At 48.2% G+C, this 19,007-nt stretch overlaps 1 pseudogene; it reads right to left on the bottom strand.

Moving 5' to 3' along the window:
* Positions 1-19,007, bottom strand: part of LOC137537211 (zinc finger protein 850-like) — a 75,224-nt pseudogene that overhangs the window by 49,486 nt on the left and 6,731 nt on the right.

Genomic DNA, 19,007 nt, shown 5'->3' with positions numbered 1-19,007 from the left:
GGATGAGCCCTTCTCTTAGCCACCTATGCTGAGGATGTGCTGATGTAATAACAATTCCTGCATAGGATATATTCCCCTCCTGAGAGGATGCAGAAGATGAGCCTTTCTCTTAGCCACCTATGCTGGAGATGTGCTGATGTTATAACAATTCCTGCATAGGATATATTCCCCTCCTGAGCGGATGCAGAGAATGAGTCCTTCTCTTAGCCACCTATGCTGGAGATGTACTGATGTAATAATTCCTGCATAGGATATATTCCCCTCCTGAGAGGATGCAGAGGATGAGCCCTTCTCTTAGCCACCTATGCTGGAGACGTGCTGATGTAACAATTCCTGCATAGGATATATTCCCCTCCTGAGAGGATGCAGAGGATGAGCCCTTCTCTTAGCCACCTATGCTGGAGATGTGCTGATGTAATAATTCCTGCATAGGATATATTCCCCTCCTGAGAGGATGCAGAAGATGAGCCCTTCTCTTAGCCACCTATGCTGGAGATGTGCTGATGTAATAACACTTCCTGCATAGGATATATTTCCCTCCTGAGAGGATGCAGAAGATGAGCCCTTCTCTTAGCCACCTATGCTGGAGATGTGCTGATGTAATAATTCCTGCATAGGATATACTCCCCTCCAGAGAGGATGCAGAGGATGAGCCCTTCTCTTAGCCACCTATGCTGGAGATGTGCTGATGTAACAATTCCTGCATAGGATATATCCCCCCCCTGAGAGGATGCAGAGAATGAGCCCTTCTCTTAGCCACCTATGCTGGAGATGTGCTGATGTAATAACAATTCCTGCATAGGATATATTCCCCTCCTGAGAGGATGCAGAGGATGAGCCCTTCTCTTAGCCACCTATGCTGGAGATGTGCTGATGTAATAATTCCTGCATAGGATATATTCCCCTCCTGAGAGGATGCAGAAGATGAGCCCTTCTCTTAGCCACCTATGTTGGAGATGTGCTGATGTAATAACAATTCCTGCATAGGTGTGAGGCATCGCGGGAAAACAGCCACCTCTACTCAGCGTGAGGCAGCTTTTTCCCTGAAGGGCATGGCGGAGCGCGGAGAATCAGTGCGCATGTCCCTGCTGCTGAGACACCGCAGAGCGGTGCTGCTGTGGCTGGGACTCGTAGTCCGTCTAGGTTCAGAATGACGCGCATGCGCACGGAAAGGCAGGTCCTATATGGCAGCCAGAAAGAGGTCAGCTGACCAGGCTGGTCAGCTGACAACCTTGCCTCCCCTCATTGGTCCAGCACTTAGGGAGGTGCTGGAGATTCTGTTTGTATATATACTGTCGGCCGTTCAGTTGCTGGTTGTCTGGCGTTGCGATCACAACGTGGTAGCACTCGGACCTTAGTCAGATCCTTAAGTGTGCCGGGACCAGCTGGAGCTGTAATCCTACACTTAGCTAGATTCTGTTGATAGCTTAAAGTACTAGTTTGATTGTGATTATCTGTTATGACCCTTTGCCTGCCTGACTTTCCTTTTGAACTCTGATCCTGTACCTTGCCTTTCTGATACTCTGTTGCTGAACCCCGGCTCGTTCTTAGACTCTGCACCTGCCTTCTGATTTTGTACCTCCATATATCTGATACCCTGTTGCCGTACCCTGCCTGTACTTTAGACTCCGCCTCTGCCTTCTGAATCTGTACCTTATCTGTCTGTGTGTTTACGACCTGGCTTGTCCGACCTCGAGAACCGACCTTACTGTTAGAGGCGGTTCCCAGTCCTGATAGTGACACTCCCTCTTGAGTGTCACTCTCGTTCTGTCGTTCCTTCTCTCAGCCTGACTCCTCCCTCCGGGAGAGTCCAGAAGGAATTGTGCAGTACTCCTTACTGCTCTGAGGCCCAGTCCTCTCATTATTACTGTTTTGCACCAAACACTCTACTCAGGTGTCCAGAGGTTAGTTTGTATATCGGATTATCGGTGATACTGCAGATCATCTATAATCTGGTATATATCTGTATTCCCAGTGATACTGCAGATCACCGGTAATCAGATCCTCTCTGTGTTACACCGATCGTCACAGAACGCCAGACCAAAAAACAAGATGGACGCACGCACTGGTCCTCTGGGTGAACTTGCCACTTCGGTGGATAATGTCAATCGAGTGCTGGGTGAACACAAAGCATTGATTGAGGCTTTGTCAGGGTCTGTAAGAACCCTCCAGACGTCAGTGGATGAGGTGCGATCCCCTCCTAGCGTTGACATACGTATGCCCGTACCCGGGAGGTTCTCAGGCCACAGATCTGACTTCCGCAATTTTAGGAGCAGAGTGTTATCTTATTTTGAATTGAGACCCCGATCCTCTGGTACTGAGGCCCAAAGAATCACGTTTATTAAAACTTTGTTGTCCAGCGACTTCCAGACCTGGGCATATAGCCTACCTCCCGGAGACACAGCTCTTACCTCTGTAGAGAAATTCTTTAAAGCCATGGCAGTAATTTACGATGACCCGGACCTTGCCGCGACCTCTGAAGCGGAAGCTCAAGCTTTTGCGGTAAGGTAAGGGTCCAGTCAAAGATTATGCGGCCGAATTTAGAAGGTGGTCAGTTACGGCCAGGTGGGACACCTATGCCCTCTTGGACTGTTTTTTGTCTGGGTTGTCGGATGAGGTCTCCGACTTAATGTTGAGTCAGCCCAAGCCCAAAACGGTCGATGAGGCCATCTCGTCAGCCATTCACATCGACCGCAGGCTGCGCCATCAGAGACAGACCAGGGGTAGTCATCGTGTCAGGTTGACATCTTACGCGGCACCTCCCGCTGCACCTCTGGTAACGCCATCTCCCTCTGTCTCCGGTCTTGCCTCCTCCCGAGCCGATGCAGATCGGTCGGTCAAAATTGACCCAGGTGGAGCGAAGACGGAGAATGACTGAGCAACTATGTCTGTATTGCGCTGAAGAAGGGCATAGGGTACGAAACTGTCCTATTAAGCCGGGAAACGCCACCGCCTAGGAGTTGTAGGGGGTAACACCCTAGGCGCCCGACTCATACCCCTAAAAGAAAAACGTTTGCTCCTTCCCTGTACGATTACGTGGGGGGACAAATCTGAGGCCACGGAGGCCTTTGTTGATTCAGGCTCAGCGGCTAATTTTATGAATTCCGAGTTTGCAGAGAAGTTGGGCATTCCACTCATCCCAGTAAAACCACCTATCCAGGTTACTGCCGTGGACGACTCCCCGCTACAAAGGGACCATCCGCTGTCTCGGACACCAGAGGTGGAAGTCACTATTGGGGTACTGCATAGGGAAAGGTTAAGTTTTTTTGTATTACATATGACTACCTCCACGATTGTCTTAGGTATGCCCTGGCTGCAGCTCCATTCGCCACAGATCAGTTGGGCTACAGGACAATTAACCAGTTGGTCAGACTTCTGTTCCCAGCAGTGTCTAGGGAAAGTGACATTAGGGGCCTGATTCACAAAGCGGTGCTAACAGTTAGCACCCTGGTGAAAAGCCCTTTATCATGCCTAAACTCAGTTTAGGCATGATAAGTTTAGGTGTGATAAGTTTAGGTGTGATAAGTTTAGGCATGATAAGTTTAGGTGTGATAAGTTTAGGCATGATAAGTTTAAGCGCCAACTGGGTTAGCACCGCAGTGCACAGCTGATCAAAAGTTTTACGCTAGCAAAGTCTGGTGCACTTCGTATAAAGTTTAATGGCGCTGCTTTGCGTGCGGGACTTTGCAAGCGATCTAAACTTATCTAAACTTAGCATGCCTAAACTTATCACACCTAAACTTATCATGCCTAAACTTATCACACCTAAACTGGCTTTTCACCAGAGTGGTGCAATGGTTATCATGCCTAAAGTCTCTAACTGGGTTAGCACCGCTTTGTGAATCGAGCCCTAGGTCAGACCAAGATTTATGTAGAGGGTGTTCCCGAGCAATACTCTGAATTTGCGGATGTATTCTGTCCTAAGGCCGCTGATAAGTTACCTTCTCATCGCCCTTTCGATTGCCCTATCGATCTCCGTGCCGGTTGTATGCCCCCTCGGGGTCACCTGTATAATTTGTCTGGACCAGAGAAAGTGGCTATGCAGGAGTACATCCGTGACAATCTAGCCAAGGGGTTCATTCGCCCCTCCCGGTCGCCTGCGGGGGCCGGTTTCTTTTTTGTTAAGAAAAAAGACGGAGGTCTTCGACCTTGCATCGATTACCGTGGCCTGAATAAAATCACGGTGAAGAATCGTTATCTGTTACCATTGATAGACGATCTATTCACGCAGGTCACAAACGCTAAGATCTTCTCAAAGTTAGATCTGAGGGGAGCATACAACCTGATTCGCATTAGAAAGGGCGATGAATGGAAGACGGCCTTCAACACACCCGACGGGCATTACGAGTACTTAGTGATGCCCTTCGGGTTGTGCAATGCCCCAGCCGTCTTCCAAGAATTAATCAATGAGGTATTCAGGGAGGTGTTGGGTAGATTTGTGCTGGTATACCTCGACGATATACTAATCTATTCCAACAACCTCTCCGAGCACAGGATCCACGTTAAATTTGTGTTGGACAAGTTGAGACAAAATATGCTCTATGCCAAGGTGGAGAAGTGTATTTTTGAGGTGACCACCGTCACGTTCTTAGGGTATGTGATTTCCACCTCAGGCCTGTCGATGGATCCTGCCAAGGTCACAGCTGTCTTGGAATGGCCACAGCCAGTGGGGTTGAAGGTCCTGCAGAGATTTTTGGGTTTTACGAACTACTATAGGAGGTTCATAAAGGGGTACTCCACAATAATTGCCCCCCTTACCAGTCTCACAAAAAAGGGGGCAGATACCAACCACTGGTCCCCTGAGGCTGTTGCAGCCTTTTCTCATCTGAAAAAATTGTTTTCCTCAGCGCCTATTTTGAGACATGTAGACACGTCTTACCCCTTTATTGTGGAGGTTGATGCCTCGGAGGTTGGGGTGGGGGCAGTGCTGTCTCAACGGTCAGGGTTGCAGGGCAGATTACATCCATGCGCTTATTTTTCCCGTAGGTTTTCACCGACAGAAAAAAACTACGATATAGGCAACCGGGAACTTCTGGCCATTAAATTGGCATTTGAAGAATGGCGCCATTGGTTAGAAGGGGCAGAACATACGATCACGGTTTACACTGATCACAAGAACTTGGAATACATCGAGGGGGCTAAGAGACTAAGTCCCCGTCAGGCACGTTGGTCTTTATTTTTTACGAGGTTCAGATTTATAATCACGTACACTCCAGGCAGCAAAAACATCAAGGCAGATGCCCTGTCTAGATGTTTCGAACCAGAGACAGCACAGCCCCCCGCTCCTAAGTCCATCATCCCGCAGAGGTTAGTGTTAGCAGCCACAGAGACCTGGGAGGATTGGACAGAGGTTTTGGGTCCCTTTCAGCAGGATGTCCCTGAGGGAAAACCTGAGGGGGTTATGTTTATCCCTCTGCCATTTCATCTGCAGGTTCTACAGATGTTTCATGCCCATAGGAATGCTGGTCACCCTGGAGCTGCCAGAACGCAGGATCTGATTGCCAGCAGAGTTGGGCCGAACGGTTCGCCTGCGAACGGTTCCATGCGAACTTCAGTGGTTCGCGTTCGCGTCCCGCAGGCGAACCTTTGCGGAAGTTCGGTTCGCCCCATAATGCACATGGAGGGTCAACTTTGACCCTCTACATCACAGTCAGCAGGCCCAGTGTAGCCAATTAGGCTACACTAGCCCCTGGAGCCCCACCCCCCCTTATATAAGGCAGGCAGCGGCGGCCATTACGGCCACTCGTGTGCCTGCATTAGTCAGAGTAGGGCGAGCTGCTGCAGACTGTCTCTCAGGGAAAGATTAGTTAGGCTTAGCTTGTTCCTGTCTGGCTGCATACCTGTTCTGTGAACCCACCACTGCATACCTGTGCTGTGAACCCACCACTGCATACCTGTGCTGTGAACCCACCACTGCATACCTGTTCTGTTCAGTGGACCCGCCACTGTATACCTGTTCATTGAACCCACCACTGCATACCTGTGCTGTGTACCCACCACTGCATACCTGTGCTGTGAACCCACCACTGCATACCTGTGCTGTGAACCCACCACTGCATACCTGTTCTGTTCAGTGGACCCGCCACTGCATACCTGTTCTGTTTAGTGAACCGCCACTGTATACCTGTTCTGTTTAGTGAACCCGCCACTGCATACCTGTTCTGTTCAGTGGACCCACCGCATCAGTGCGCATACCTGTGCAGTTAAGTGAACCCGCCACTGCATACCTGTTCTGTTCAGTGGACCCGCCACTGCATACCTGTTCTGTTTAGTGAACCCGCCACTGCATACCTGTTCTGTTCAGTGAACCCACCGCATCAGTGCGCAAAAGTGTTAAGTACCTCACCTTTATCAAAATGAATGAGGCATGGATCCCGGAGGGCTGCTGCCCGCCCCAAGACTAAGTCAGTCCCCGCACATACAGCATCTCTGCCTGCACGCCGTGTGACTGGCTGCCTGGCCTGCCCCAAGAAGACTAAGTCGCTCCCAGTCCCTCCACACAGCATGTCTGCCTGCAGGCCGCTTGACTACCTTCTCCGTCACCACCAACAGGGTCCGGGACTCCAGGCGGATTGCTGAATTTTTTAGGCCGCTGCTAGCAGCGGCCGCTGTAATAATTTTTCGGGTGCGTGTACATGACTGCCTAATTTTTCTGGCTGCACTGCGGGCAGCTGCAACAACAAAAGAAAAGGCATGTACATGCGCCCATTCCCCTTCGTGATCATTACCTTGCCGTGGTGAAGGGGCTTGCGTATCACAATGGAGCAATGACCGGCGCCTAGATGAGTGTCTCGGGGGGCACACCCACGATAATAAGGTCGTTGCCTCATTGTGGTCAGACCAAATTTGATCAGCTGGACAGTCACTGTTCTGTCATTCAGCTACATCAGCCAGGTGACCATATGGGCTGTAAAGCCACCAAAACCTGCACTCTCGCCATGGTGCGCACCAGTAAAGCACGGCCGTCACTACACAAACAGCTGTTTGCGGTGCGTTACACGATGAGTTTGGTGTGTCAGTGTGAAGCAGTACCTTAATTACACTACCTGATTGATGTATACACATGCAAGATGTTTGAAAGCACTTTAGGCCTGTCATTTAGCATTCAATGTGATTTCTGCCCTTAAAACGCTGCTTTGCGTCAAATCCAGATTTTTCCCGGGGACTTTTGGCATGTATCCCACTCCGCCATCCCCCCCTCCAGGTGTTAGACCCCTTGAAACATCTTTTCCATCACTTTTGTGGCCAGCATAATTATTTTTTTTTTCAAAGTTCGCATCCCCATTGAAGTCTATTGCGGTTCGCGAACTTTAAGGCGAACCGAACCTTTCGCGAAAGTTCGCGAACCCGGTTCGCGAACCGAAAATCGGAGGTTCGGCCCAACTCTAATTGCCAGGTGTGCTTGGTGGCCTTCTATGGCAACAGACTGCAGGGAATATGTCAGGGAATGTGCGGTATGTGCTAGAAGTAAACCCTCCCGGCTGGCACCTGTTGGAAGGTTGCAGCCTTTGCCCACCCCGAGTGAGCCATGGACCCACCTGTCCATGGATTTTGTGGGAGAACTGCCCAGGTCTGAAGGCATGTCAGTCATTTGGGTGGTAGTCGACCGCTTTAGCAAAATGGCCCATTTTGTGCCCCTGAAAGGACTCCCCTCGGCTCAGGAACTGGCCGAATTGTTCATCATTCACGTTTTCTGGCTGCATGGCATTCCGGAGAACGTCGTGTCAGATAGGGGAGTCCAATTTGTGTCTGGATTTTGGAGGGCATTTTGCCATCAAATGGGCATGGAGCTGTCATTCTCGTTGGGCTACCACCCACAGACCAATGGGCAAATGGAGAGGGTCAATCAATCACTGGAACAGTTTTTGAGATGCTATGTTGCTGAAGTGCAGAACGATTGGGTCAAGTTTTTACCATTCGCAGATTTTGCGCACAATAATTTAAGAAGTTCCTCCTCGGGATTCTCTCCGTTTCAGGTAGTGACCGGGAGATTGCCTAAGTTTTCCCCATTGCCAGTGGCCTCCACTCCGTTTCCAGCACTGGTGGCTTGGCAGAAGTCACTCAGAGACAATTGGGGAATTGTTAAGAGTAATTTGGAGAAGGCGTTTTTAAGTCAAAAGGGTCAAGCTGACAAGAAACGTTCTCTGGAATGGAAGTTTCAACCAGGGGACTTAGTCTGGGTTTCCACACGTCATTTGACCAGGGGTGCTCGGAATTGAAATTTCCCGCAATCCGCGGTAATTCCGCATACCGCCGATCCGAAATTCCGTTCCTTTTTCATTCTGGTGGTATTCCGGACCGGTTCCGCGGAATTCCGGAACTCTCTCTCTCTCTCTCTCTCTCTCTCTCTCTCTCTCTCTCTCTCTCTCTCTCTCTCTCTCTCTCTCTCTCTCTCTCTCCATCCTTTTATATCATGCAGTAGGGAATTGCAGATTTTCAAAACAGCTTATATACCATAGCTGGGATTTGAACCCAGGATGCAGTGTGTCGTAGGTATCTGTCTTAGCCTCTAGACCATGACCCACACTGCATGGTAAAGCTGGCCTAGCATAAACCATACTACCATTATGATCAATTCGATAGAAAAAGTAGCATGATTAAGGATTTGTACTTTTTGAAAAGCATGCTTATGTACCATAGCTGGGATTTGAACCCAGGATGCAGTGTGTCGTAGGTATCTGTCTTAGCCTCTAGACCATGACCCACACTGCATGGTAAAGCTGGCCTAGCATAAACCATACTACCATTATGATCAATTCGATAGAAAAAGTAGCATGATTAAGGATTTGTACTTTTTGAAAAGCATGCTTATGTACCATAGCTGGGATTTGAACCCAGGATGCAGTGTGTCATAGGTATCTGTCTTAGCCTCTAGACCATGACCCACACTGCATGGTAAAGCTGGCCTAGCATAAACCATACTACCATTATGATCAATTCGATAGAAAAAGTAGCATGATTAAGGATTTGTACTTTTTGAAAAGCATGCTTATGTACCATAGCTGGGATTTGAACCCAGGATGCAGTGTGTCGTAGGTATCTGTCTTACCCACTAGACCATCAACCACACTCAGGGCCAGGCTGAGGCAGAGGCGCAGTGTAGGAGGGGGTGCACAATTCATTCAGCTGTCATTCCCAATTGTGTTTGAAGCAGAAAGAAATAAGAAAAGGTGATACATGGCAGCGATTGCAAGCCAGATAAGTAGAGATTAAGGTGTTGGGGGCCCTGGGGCACCTCTTAGTGTAATAGCAATCAGTGTGTGACGGCTGGGGTGGAAGGGATGGGGGGCGCACTTTGCTGTCTCAGCCTTGGGTGCTGAAGGACCTTGTCCCACCTCTGACCACACTACATGCTAAAGCCTGGCCCTGAGTGTGGTTTATGATCTAGTGGGTAAGACAGATACCTACTACCATGCAGTGTGGGTCATGGTCTAGAGGCTAAGAAAGATACCTACGACACACTGCATCCTGGGTTCAAATCCCAGCTATGGTACATAAGCATGCTTTTCAAAAAGTACAAATCCTTAATCATGCTACTTTTTCTATCGAATTGATCATAATGGTAGTATGGTTTATGCTAGGCCAGCTTTACCATGCAGTGTGGGTCATGGTCTAGAGGCTAAGACAGATACCTACGACACACTGCATCCTGGGTTCAAATCCCAGCTATGGTATATAAGCTGTTTTGAAAATCTGCAATTCCCTACTGCATGATATAAGAGGAGGAGGAGTTTTTAGGTTATTCCGGAAAATTCCGTCGGAATTTCCGCGTAATTCCATTTGAGAGGTATAGGAATTCCGTTCCGATTTCCGGAATCGGAATTAATGTAATTCCGGCCGGAATCACGGAATTATCAATTCCGCCGATTCCTGATGAGCACCCCTACATTTGACCCTAAAGCAGCCATCAGCCAAATTGGGTCCCAGGTTTGTGGGTCCGTTTTCTGTGACCAAGAAAATCAACAGCGTCCCTTATGCTATAGATCTTCCGGCCAGCATGCGGGGTGTAAGATCTTTTCACGTGTCCCTGCTTAAGCCTGCAGTCCATGTGGGTCCCACTCCTCCTCTTCCTGTGATGGTCCCAGGTTTGTGGGTCCGTTTTCTGTGACCAAGAAAATCAACAGCGTCCCTTATGCTATAGATCTTCCGGCCAGCATGCGGGGTGTAAGATCTTTTCACGTGTCCCTGCTTAAGCCTGCAGTCCATGTGGGTCCCACTCCTCCTCTTCCTGTGATGGTCCCAGGTTTGTGGGTCCGTTTTCTGTGACCAAGAAAATCAACAGCGTCCCTTATGCTATAGATCTTCCGGCCAGCATGCGGGGTGTAAGATCTTTTCACGTGTCCCTGCTTAAGCCTGCAGTCCATGTGGGTCCCACTCCTCCTCTTCCTGTGATGGTGGATGACCAACCTAAGTACGAGGTAGAGAAAATATTAGACTCACGCATTGTACAGAACTCGGTACAGTATCTGGTGCATTGGAGAGGGTATGGCATTGAGGAGAGACAATGGGTACCGGGGAGTCGCATGCATGCGGAAAAATTAAGGAAGGAGATTCATGCCTTACATCCCGAGAAGCCAGGAAGGAGCTGTCCGGAGTCCACTCCTCAGGGGGGGGGGGAGGTACTGTGAGGCATCGCGGGAAAACAACCGCCTCTACTCAGCGTGTTTCCCTAAAGGGCATGGCGGAGCGCGGAGGAACCGCCGCGTCGGACGCGGCGGTCAGCGCGCATGTACCTGCTGCGGAGACACCGCAGAGCGGTGCTGCTGTGGCTGGGACTCGTAGTCCGTCTAGGTGCAGAATGACGCGCGTGCGCGCGGAAAGGCAGGACCTATATGGCAGCCAGAAAGAGGTCAGCTGACCAGGCTGGTCAGCTGACAACCTTGCCTCCCCTCATTGGTCCAGCACTTAGGGAGGTGCTGGAGATTCTGTTTGTATATATACTGTCGGCCATTCAGTTGCTGGTTGTCTGGCGTTGAGATCACAACGTGGTAGCACTCGGACCTTAGTCAGATCCTTAAGTCTGCCGGGACCAGCTGGAGCTGTAATCCTACAATTAGCTAGATTCTGTTGATAGCTTAAAGTACTAGTTTGATTGTGATTATCTGTTATGACCCTTTGCCTGCCTGACTTTAATTTTGAACTCTGATCCTGTACCTTGCCTTTCTGATACCCTGTTGCTCAACCCCGGCTCGTTCTTAGACTCTGCACCTGCCTTCTGATTTTGTACCTCCATATATCTGATACCCTGTTGCCGTACCCTGCCTGTACTTTAGACTCCGCCTCTGCCTTCTGAATCTGTACCTTATCTGTCTGTGTGTTTACGACCTGGCTTGTCCGACCTCGAGAACCGACCTTACTGTTAGAGGCGGTTCCCAGTCCAGATAGTGACACTCCCTCTTGAGTGTCACTCTCGTTCTGTCGTTCCTTCTCTCAGCCTGACTCCTCCCTCCGGGAGAGTCCAGAAGGAATTGTGCAGTACTCCTTACTGCTCTGAGGCCCAGTCCTCTCATTATTACTGTTTTGCACCAAACACTCTACTCAGGTGTCCAGAGGTTAGTTTGTATATCGGATTATCGGTGATACTGCAGATCATCTATAATCTGGTATATATCTGTATTCCCAGTGATACTGCAGATCACCGGTAATCAGATCCTCTCCGTGTTACACCGATCGTCACAATAGGATATATTCCCCTCCTGAGAGGATGCAGAGGATTAGCTCTTCTCTTAGCCACCTATGCTGGAGATGTGCTGATGTAATAATTCCTGTATAGGATATATTCCCCTCCTCAGAGGATGCAGAGGATGAGCCCTTCTCTTAGCCACCTATGCTGGAGATGTGCTAATGTAATAACATTTCCTGCATAGGATATATTCCCCTCCTGAGAGGATGCAGAGGATGAGCCCTTCTCTTAGCCACCTATTCTGGAGATGTGCTGATGTAATAACAATTCCTGCATAGGATATATTCCCCTCCTCAGAGAATGCAGAGGATGAGCCCTTCTCTTAGCCACCTATGCTGGAGATGTACTGATGTAATAACAATTCCTGCATAGGATATATTCCCCTCCTCAGAGGATGCAGAGGATGAGCCCTTCTCTTAGCCACCTATGCTGGATATGTGCTGATGTAATAATTCCTGCATAGGATATATTCCCCTCCTGAGAGGATGCAGAGGATGAGCCCTTCTCTTAGCCACCTATGCTGGATATGTGCTGATGTAATAACAATTCCTGCATAGGATATATTCCCCTCCTGAGAGGATGCAGAGGATGAGCCCTTCTCTTAGCCACCTATGCTGGAGATGTGCTGATGTAATAACAATTCCTGCATAGGATATATTCCCCTCCTGAGAGGAGGCAGAGGATGAGCCCTTCTCTTAGCCACCAATGCTGGAGATGTGCTGATGTAATAACAATTCCTGCATAGGATATATTCCCCTCCTGAGAGGATGCAGAGGATTAGCTCTTCTCTTAGCCACCTATGCTGGAGATGTGCTGATGTAACAATTCCTGCATAGGATATATTCCCCTCCTGAGAGGATGCAGAGGATGAGCCCTTCTCTTAGCCACCTATGCTGGAGATGTGCCAATGTAACAATTCCTGCATAGGATATATTCCCCTCCTGAGAGGATGCAGAGGATGAGCCCTTCTCTTAGCCACCTATGCTGGAGATGTGCTAATGTAACAATTCCTGCATAGGATATATTCCTCACATGTGCTTCCAGAAGCCACACCTCCTCACATGTGCTTCCAGAAGCCACACCTCCTCACATGTGCTTCTGGAAGCCACACCTCCTCACATGTGCTTCCAGAAGCCACACCTTCTCACAGGTGCTTCCAGAAGCCACGCCTCTTCACATGTGCTTCCGGAAGCCAGACTTCCTCACATGTGCTTCTGGAAGCCACATCTCCTCACATGTGCTTCTAGAAGCCACACCTCCTCACATGTGCTTCCAGAAGCCAAACCTCCTCACATGTGCTTCCAGAAGCCACGCCTCCTCACATGTGCTCTCAGAAGTCATTCCTCCTCAAATTTGCTCCCGGAAGCCACGCCTCCTCATATGTGCTTCTAGAAGCCACACCTACTCATACGTGCTTCCATAAGCCACACCTCCTCACACGTGCTTCCAGAAGCCACACCTCCTCACATGTGCTTCCGGAAGCCACGCCTCCTCACATGTGCTTCTGGAAGCCACGCCTCCTCACATGTGCTTCCCAAAGCCACACCTCCTCACATGTGCTTCCAGAAGCCACACCTTCTCACAATTGCTTCCAGAGCCACACCACCTCACATGTGCTTCCAGAAGCCACACCTCCTCACATGTGCTTGTAGAAGCCACACCTTCACACATGTGCTTCCAGAAGCCACACCTTCTCACAATTGCTTCCAGAAGCCACAACTCCTCACATGTGCTCCTGGAAGCCACACCTCCTCACATGTGCTCCTGGAAGCCACACCTCCTCACATGTGCTTCCAGAAGCCACACCTTCATACATGTGCTTCCAGAAGCCACACCTTCTCACAATTGCTTCGAGAAACCACAACTCCTCACATGTGCTTCCAGAAGCCACACCTCCTCACATGTGCTCCTGGAAGCCACACCTCCTCACATGTGCTTGCAGAAGCCACACCTCCTCACATGTGCTTCCAGAAGCCACACCTTCTCACAATTGCTTCCAGAAGCCACAACTCCTCACATGTGCTCCTGGAAGCCACACCTCCTCACATGTGCTTCCAGAAGCTACACCTTCTCACATGTGCTTCCAGAAGCCACACCTAACATGTGCTTCCAGAAGCCACGCCTCCTCACATGTGCTTCCAGAAGCCACACCTCCTCACATGTGCTCCTGGAAGCAACACCTCCTCACATGTGCTTCCCGAAGCCACACCTCCTCACATGTGCTTCCAGAAGCCACACCTTCACACATGTGCTTCCAGAAGCCACACCTACTCACATGTGCTTCCAGAAGCCACAACTTCTCACAATTGCTTCCAGAAGCCACACCACCTCACATGTGCTTCCAGAAGCCACAACTTCTCACATGGGCTTCCAGAAGCCACACCTTCACACATGTGCTTCCAGAAGCCACACCTTCACACATGTGCTTCCAGAAGCCACACCTTCTCACAATTGCTTCCAGAAGTCATACCTCCTCAAATGTGTTCCAGGAAGCCACACCTCCTCATATGTGCTCCTGGAAGCCATACCTCCTCACATGTGCTTCCAGAAGCCACACCTTCTCACATGTGCTTCCAGAAGTCATACCTCCTCAAATGTGTTCTAGGAAGCCACACCTCCTCACATGTGCTTCCAGAAGTCACACCTCCTCACATGTGCTTCCAGAAGCCACACCTCCTCACAGGTGCTTCCAGAAGCCACACCTCCTCACATGTGCTTCCGGAAGCCACACCTCCTCAAATGTGCTTCCCAAAGCCACACCTCCTCACATGTGCTTACAGAAGCCACACCTCCTAGCATGTGCTTCCAGAAGCCACACCTCCTCACATGTGCTTCCTGAAGCCACACCTCCTAACATGTGCTTCGTGAAGCAGAGACTAAAGCAGAAAGAGAAGACCGATAATATACATACATTTTTGGTGATTTACAGCATTAAGTTTTCGTTAAATACCATTTTTTCTGTCTTTTTACTTGTAATAATAATTGTAATTTTTTAGTATCAAATTTCATTGATACAATTTATAGGCAGTAATTTCATGGATACAATTTATAGGCAGTAATTTCATTGATACATATGATAGCATGAATACAATAATTCATTATTATTTTTTAAAAATATATTTGCCTAGCATGCGTATTCAAGTAGATGACTTGTACTGTTTAAACCATTTTTTATTTTATTTGACAATGTACAGATTATTATGACTTTCGAATCTACTAAAGAAGAATCATGTTTGTCTGGCTATAAAGGGCTAATCAGATGGAATATATTTATTTAGGAAAATTACCTGGAACTGGTGTAGACATCTTGACAGTTCGCCCTCTTTCTCTCTCTCTCTCTCTCTCTCTCTCTCTCTCTCTCTCTCTCTCTCCCTCTCTCTCGCTCTATATATATATATATACAGTACAGACCAAAAGTTTGGACACACCTTCTCATTCAAAGAGTTTTCTTTATTTTCATGACTATGAACATTGTAGATTCACACTGAAGGCATCCAAACTATGAATTAACACATGTGGAAGTATAGTACATAACCACAAAGTGTGAAACAACTGAAAATATGTCATATTCTAGGTTCTTCAAAGTAGCCACCTTTTGCTTTGATTACTGCTTTGCACACTCTTGGCATTCTCTTGATGAGCTTCAAGAGGTAGTCACCTGAAATGGTCTTCCAACAGTCTTGAAGGAGTTCCGAGAGATGCTTAGCACTTGTTGGCCCTTTTGCCTTCACTCTGCGGTCCAGCTCACCCCAAACCATCTCGATTGGGTTCAGGTCTGGTGACTGTGGCGGCCAGGTCATCTGGCGCAGCACCCCATCACTCTCCTTCCTGGTCAAATAGCCCTTACACAGATGTTGAGAACCTCTGATTTTCGGTTCGCGAACCTCCGCGAAAGGTTCGGTTCGCGAAAAAGTTCGCGAACCGCAATAGACTTCAATGGGGAGACGAACTTTAAAATTTAGAAAAATATCTACCGGCTGGAAAAATGATAGAAAACATGTTTCAAGGGATCTAATACCTGGAGGAAGCCATGATTGAGTGAAATACGCATCAAAAGTCCCAGGCAAACATCTAGATTTCAAACCAACCCCTATTTTAAGGTCAATTCAATTACAGGCCTACACTGCCCTCCTCCCTCCACCTACCCTTGTTCCTATTTCCTCCTCTACCGGAGGGAGGAGGGTCTCATCTGCCAGATAAATATAGTATTTAATAAACCAGCTTAAATACCATGGCTGGGAATTGAACCCAGGTCTCAGTGTGTGGTAGCTGGTAGGTAACTAACACAACTAACACAACCACACAAAATGAGGTTGCTTAAGGATTTGTAGCATAAGCCAACTCACATTGGCTGGGAATTAAAGCCAGGTCTAAGTGTGTGATAGGTAACTAACACAAGCACTATACCACCAACACTACTAGCTGAAGCTAGCCTAGCATGTACCATTTATGCTCAATCCAAGAGAAAAATTAGACAAGACAAGACAAATAATATTTATATCACACCTTTCTCCTGGCGGACTCAAAGTACCAGAGCTGCAGCCACTAGGGCACGCTCTATAGGCATTAGCAGTGTTAGGAAGACTTGCCTAAGGTCTCCTACTGAATAGGTGCTGGCTTACTGAACAGACAGAGCTGAGATTCGAACCCTGGTCTCCTGTGTCAGAGGCAGAACCCTTAACCATTACACCATCCAGCCACTGCTTAAGGATTTGTAGCCAGGCATGGCCTTGCCTTTTGTGTTCAACAGTTGTCCAAAGAGAACCCAAGATAGCCAGGTAGATTCATCCATCTCTCTCTCTCTCTCTCTCTCTCTCTCACAGATTAGGTGCTCTGACTGAAGTCAGACTGGATTAGCCGCATGCTTGTTTCAGGGTGTGATTCAGCCACCATTGCAGCCAAAGAGATCAGCTGGACTGCCAGGCAACTGGTATTGTTTAACAGGAAACATCCATATCACTCTCAGTTAAGGTTCCCTTTAAGCAACCTAATGTTTCTCTTGGATTGAGCATAAATGGTACATGCTAGGCTAGCTTCAGCTGGTAGTGTTGGTGGTACAGTGGTTAAGGTACTAACCCACCACACACTGAGACCTGGGTTTGATTCCTAGCCACGGTATGTAAGCTGGCTTTTGAAATACTATAATTCCCTGTCAGATGAGACCCTCCTCCCTCCAGTAGGAGGGAATAGGTAGAAGAGTGGAGGGTAGGAGGGAGTAATATAAGGAACAAGCCTAATTAAACTCTCCCTAGCAGAGTGTGTGTAGCAGCTGTCCCTTAACTAATTAGTGTAGGCAGATGAGTGAGTAAAATGGCACAAGGACTTTGCCTTTTATAAGGGGGGGTGGGGGGGGGGGGGCTCCAGGCGTGAGTGCAGTGTGATTGGCAACAATGTGCCTGCTGACTGTGATGTAGAGGGTCAAAGTTCTGCTCAAAAGAGCATTATGGGGCGAATCGAACTTCCGTAAAAGTTCGCCTTTGCATGGCGGACGCGAACCACCGAAGTTCGCCTGGAACCGTTCGCCGGCGAACCGTTCGCTACATCTCTATACACAGCCTGTAGGTGTGTTTGGGGTCATTGTCCTATTGAAAAATAAATGATGGTCCAACTAAACGCAAACCGGATGGAATAGCATGCTGCTGCAAGATGCTGTGGTAGCCATGCTGGTTCAGTATGCCTTCAATTTTGAATAAATCCCCAACAGTGTCACCAGCAAAGCACTCCCACACCATCACACCTCCTCCTCCATGCTTCATGGTGGGAACCAAGCATGTAGAGACCATCCGTTCACCTTTTCTGCGTCGCACAAAGACACGGTGGTTGGAACCAAAAATCTAAAATGTGGACTCAACAGACCAAAGCACAGATTTCCACTGGTCTAATGTCCATTCCTTCTGTTCTTTAGCCCAAACAAGTCTCTTCTGCTTGTTGCCTGTCCTTAGCAGTGGTTTCCTAGCAGATATTCTACCATGAAGGCCTGATTCACACAGTCTCCTCTTAACAGTTGTTCTAGAGAAGGGTCTGCTGCTAGAACTCTGTGTGGCATTGACCTGGTCTCTAATCTGAGCTGCTGTTAACCTGCGATTTCTGAGGCTGGTGACTCGGATGAACTTATCCTCCGCAGCAGAGGTGACTCTTGGTCTTCCTTTCCTGGGGCGGTCCGCATGTGAGCCAGTTTCTTTGTAGCGTTTGATGGTTTTTGAGACTGCACTTGGGGACACTTTCAAAGTTTTCCCAATTTTTCGGACTCACTGACCTTCATTTCTTAAAGTAATGATGGCCACTCGTTTTTCTTTACTTAGCTGCTTTTTTCTTGCAATAATACAAATTTTAACAGTCTATTCAGTAGGACTATCAGCTGTGTATCCACCTGACTTCTCCACAACGCAACTGATGGTCCCAACCCCATTTATAAGGCAAAAAAATCCCACTTATTAAACCTGACAGGACACACCTGTGACGTGAAAACCATTTCAGGTGACTACCTCTTGAAGCTCATCAAGAGAATGCCAAGAGTGTGCAAAGCAGTAATCAAAGCAAAAGGTGGCTACTTTGAAGAGCCTAGAATATGACACATTTTCAGTTGCTTCACACTTTTTGGTTATGTACTATATTTCCACATGTGGTAATTCATAGTTTGGATGCCTTCAGTGTGAATCTACAATGTTCATAGTCATGAAAATAAAGAAAATTCTTTGAATGAGAAGGTGTGTCCAAACTTTTGGTCTGTACTGTATATATATATATATATATATATATATATATATATATATATATATATATATATATATATATATACCTACACATTTTTATAAAAACAAAAATTTTGAGTGCTCTGCTTTTCTTCCTAAGTAGTCCATCATCTATAATTTGCAGTTATAGAGGGAGGAGACACCACTCTGCCCAACAGGCTGGTCCTTTACTGAGTTACTGATTACCCAGAAGGCAATTAGCGCTCAGGTTTCTGGCAGCATGAGAGTTCTTAGTATTCGGTGTAAATATGCTGCCGCATGCACCTTGCAAGAAATAAAAGAAACTTCCCCACTTCCAGTCTCCGGCCCCTGGAGGATCAGAAACGTTCACCGACGTCACGCCGCATGGACCCGTCTCTTTCGCCATTCACACCGATCTCACGTCCTGCTGTCAGTATGACACAGAGATCCGTGAGCCGGTCAGGAGCCGATTTCATTGTGACCCTGTGAGCCAATCACAGCCAATCACAGTGTCAGGAGCCAATAAAATCTTCTCCTGACCGCCTCACAGAGCTCTGCTGTCATTGCGACAGCAGGGTGAGTGGGCTGCAGTGGCAGGAGAGGGGAGGGGC

The sequence above is a fragment of the Hyperolius riggenbachi genome, chromosome 10 (genome assembly GCF_040937935.1).
Source record: "Hyperolius riggenbachi isolate aHypRig1 chromosome 10, aHypRig1.pri, whole genome shotgun sequence".
NCBI classification, from domain to species: domain Eukaryota; kingdom Metazoa; phylum Chordata; class Amphibia; order Anura; family Hyperoliidae; genus Hyperolius; species Hyperolius riggenbachi.
The sequence above is the reverse complement of the archived record's forward strand: the minus strand, read 5'-3'. Positions and strand labels throughout refer to the sequence as shown.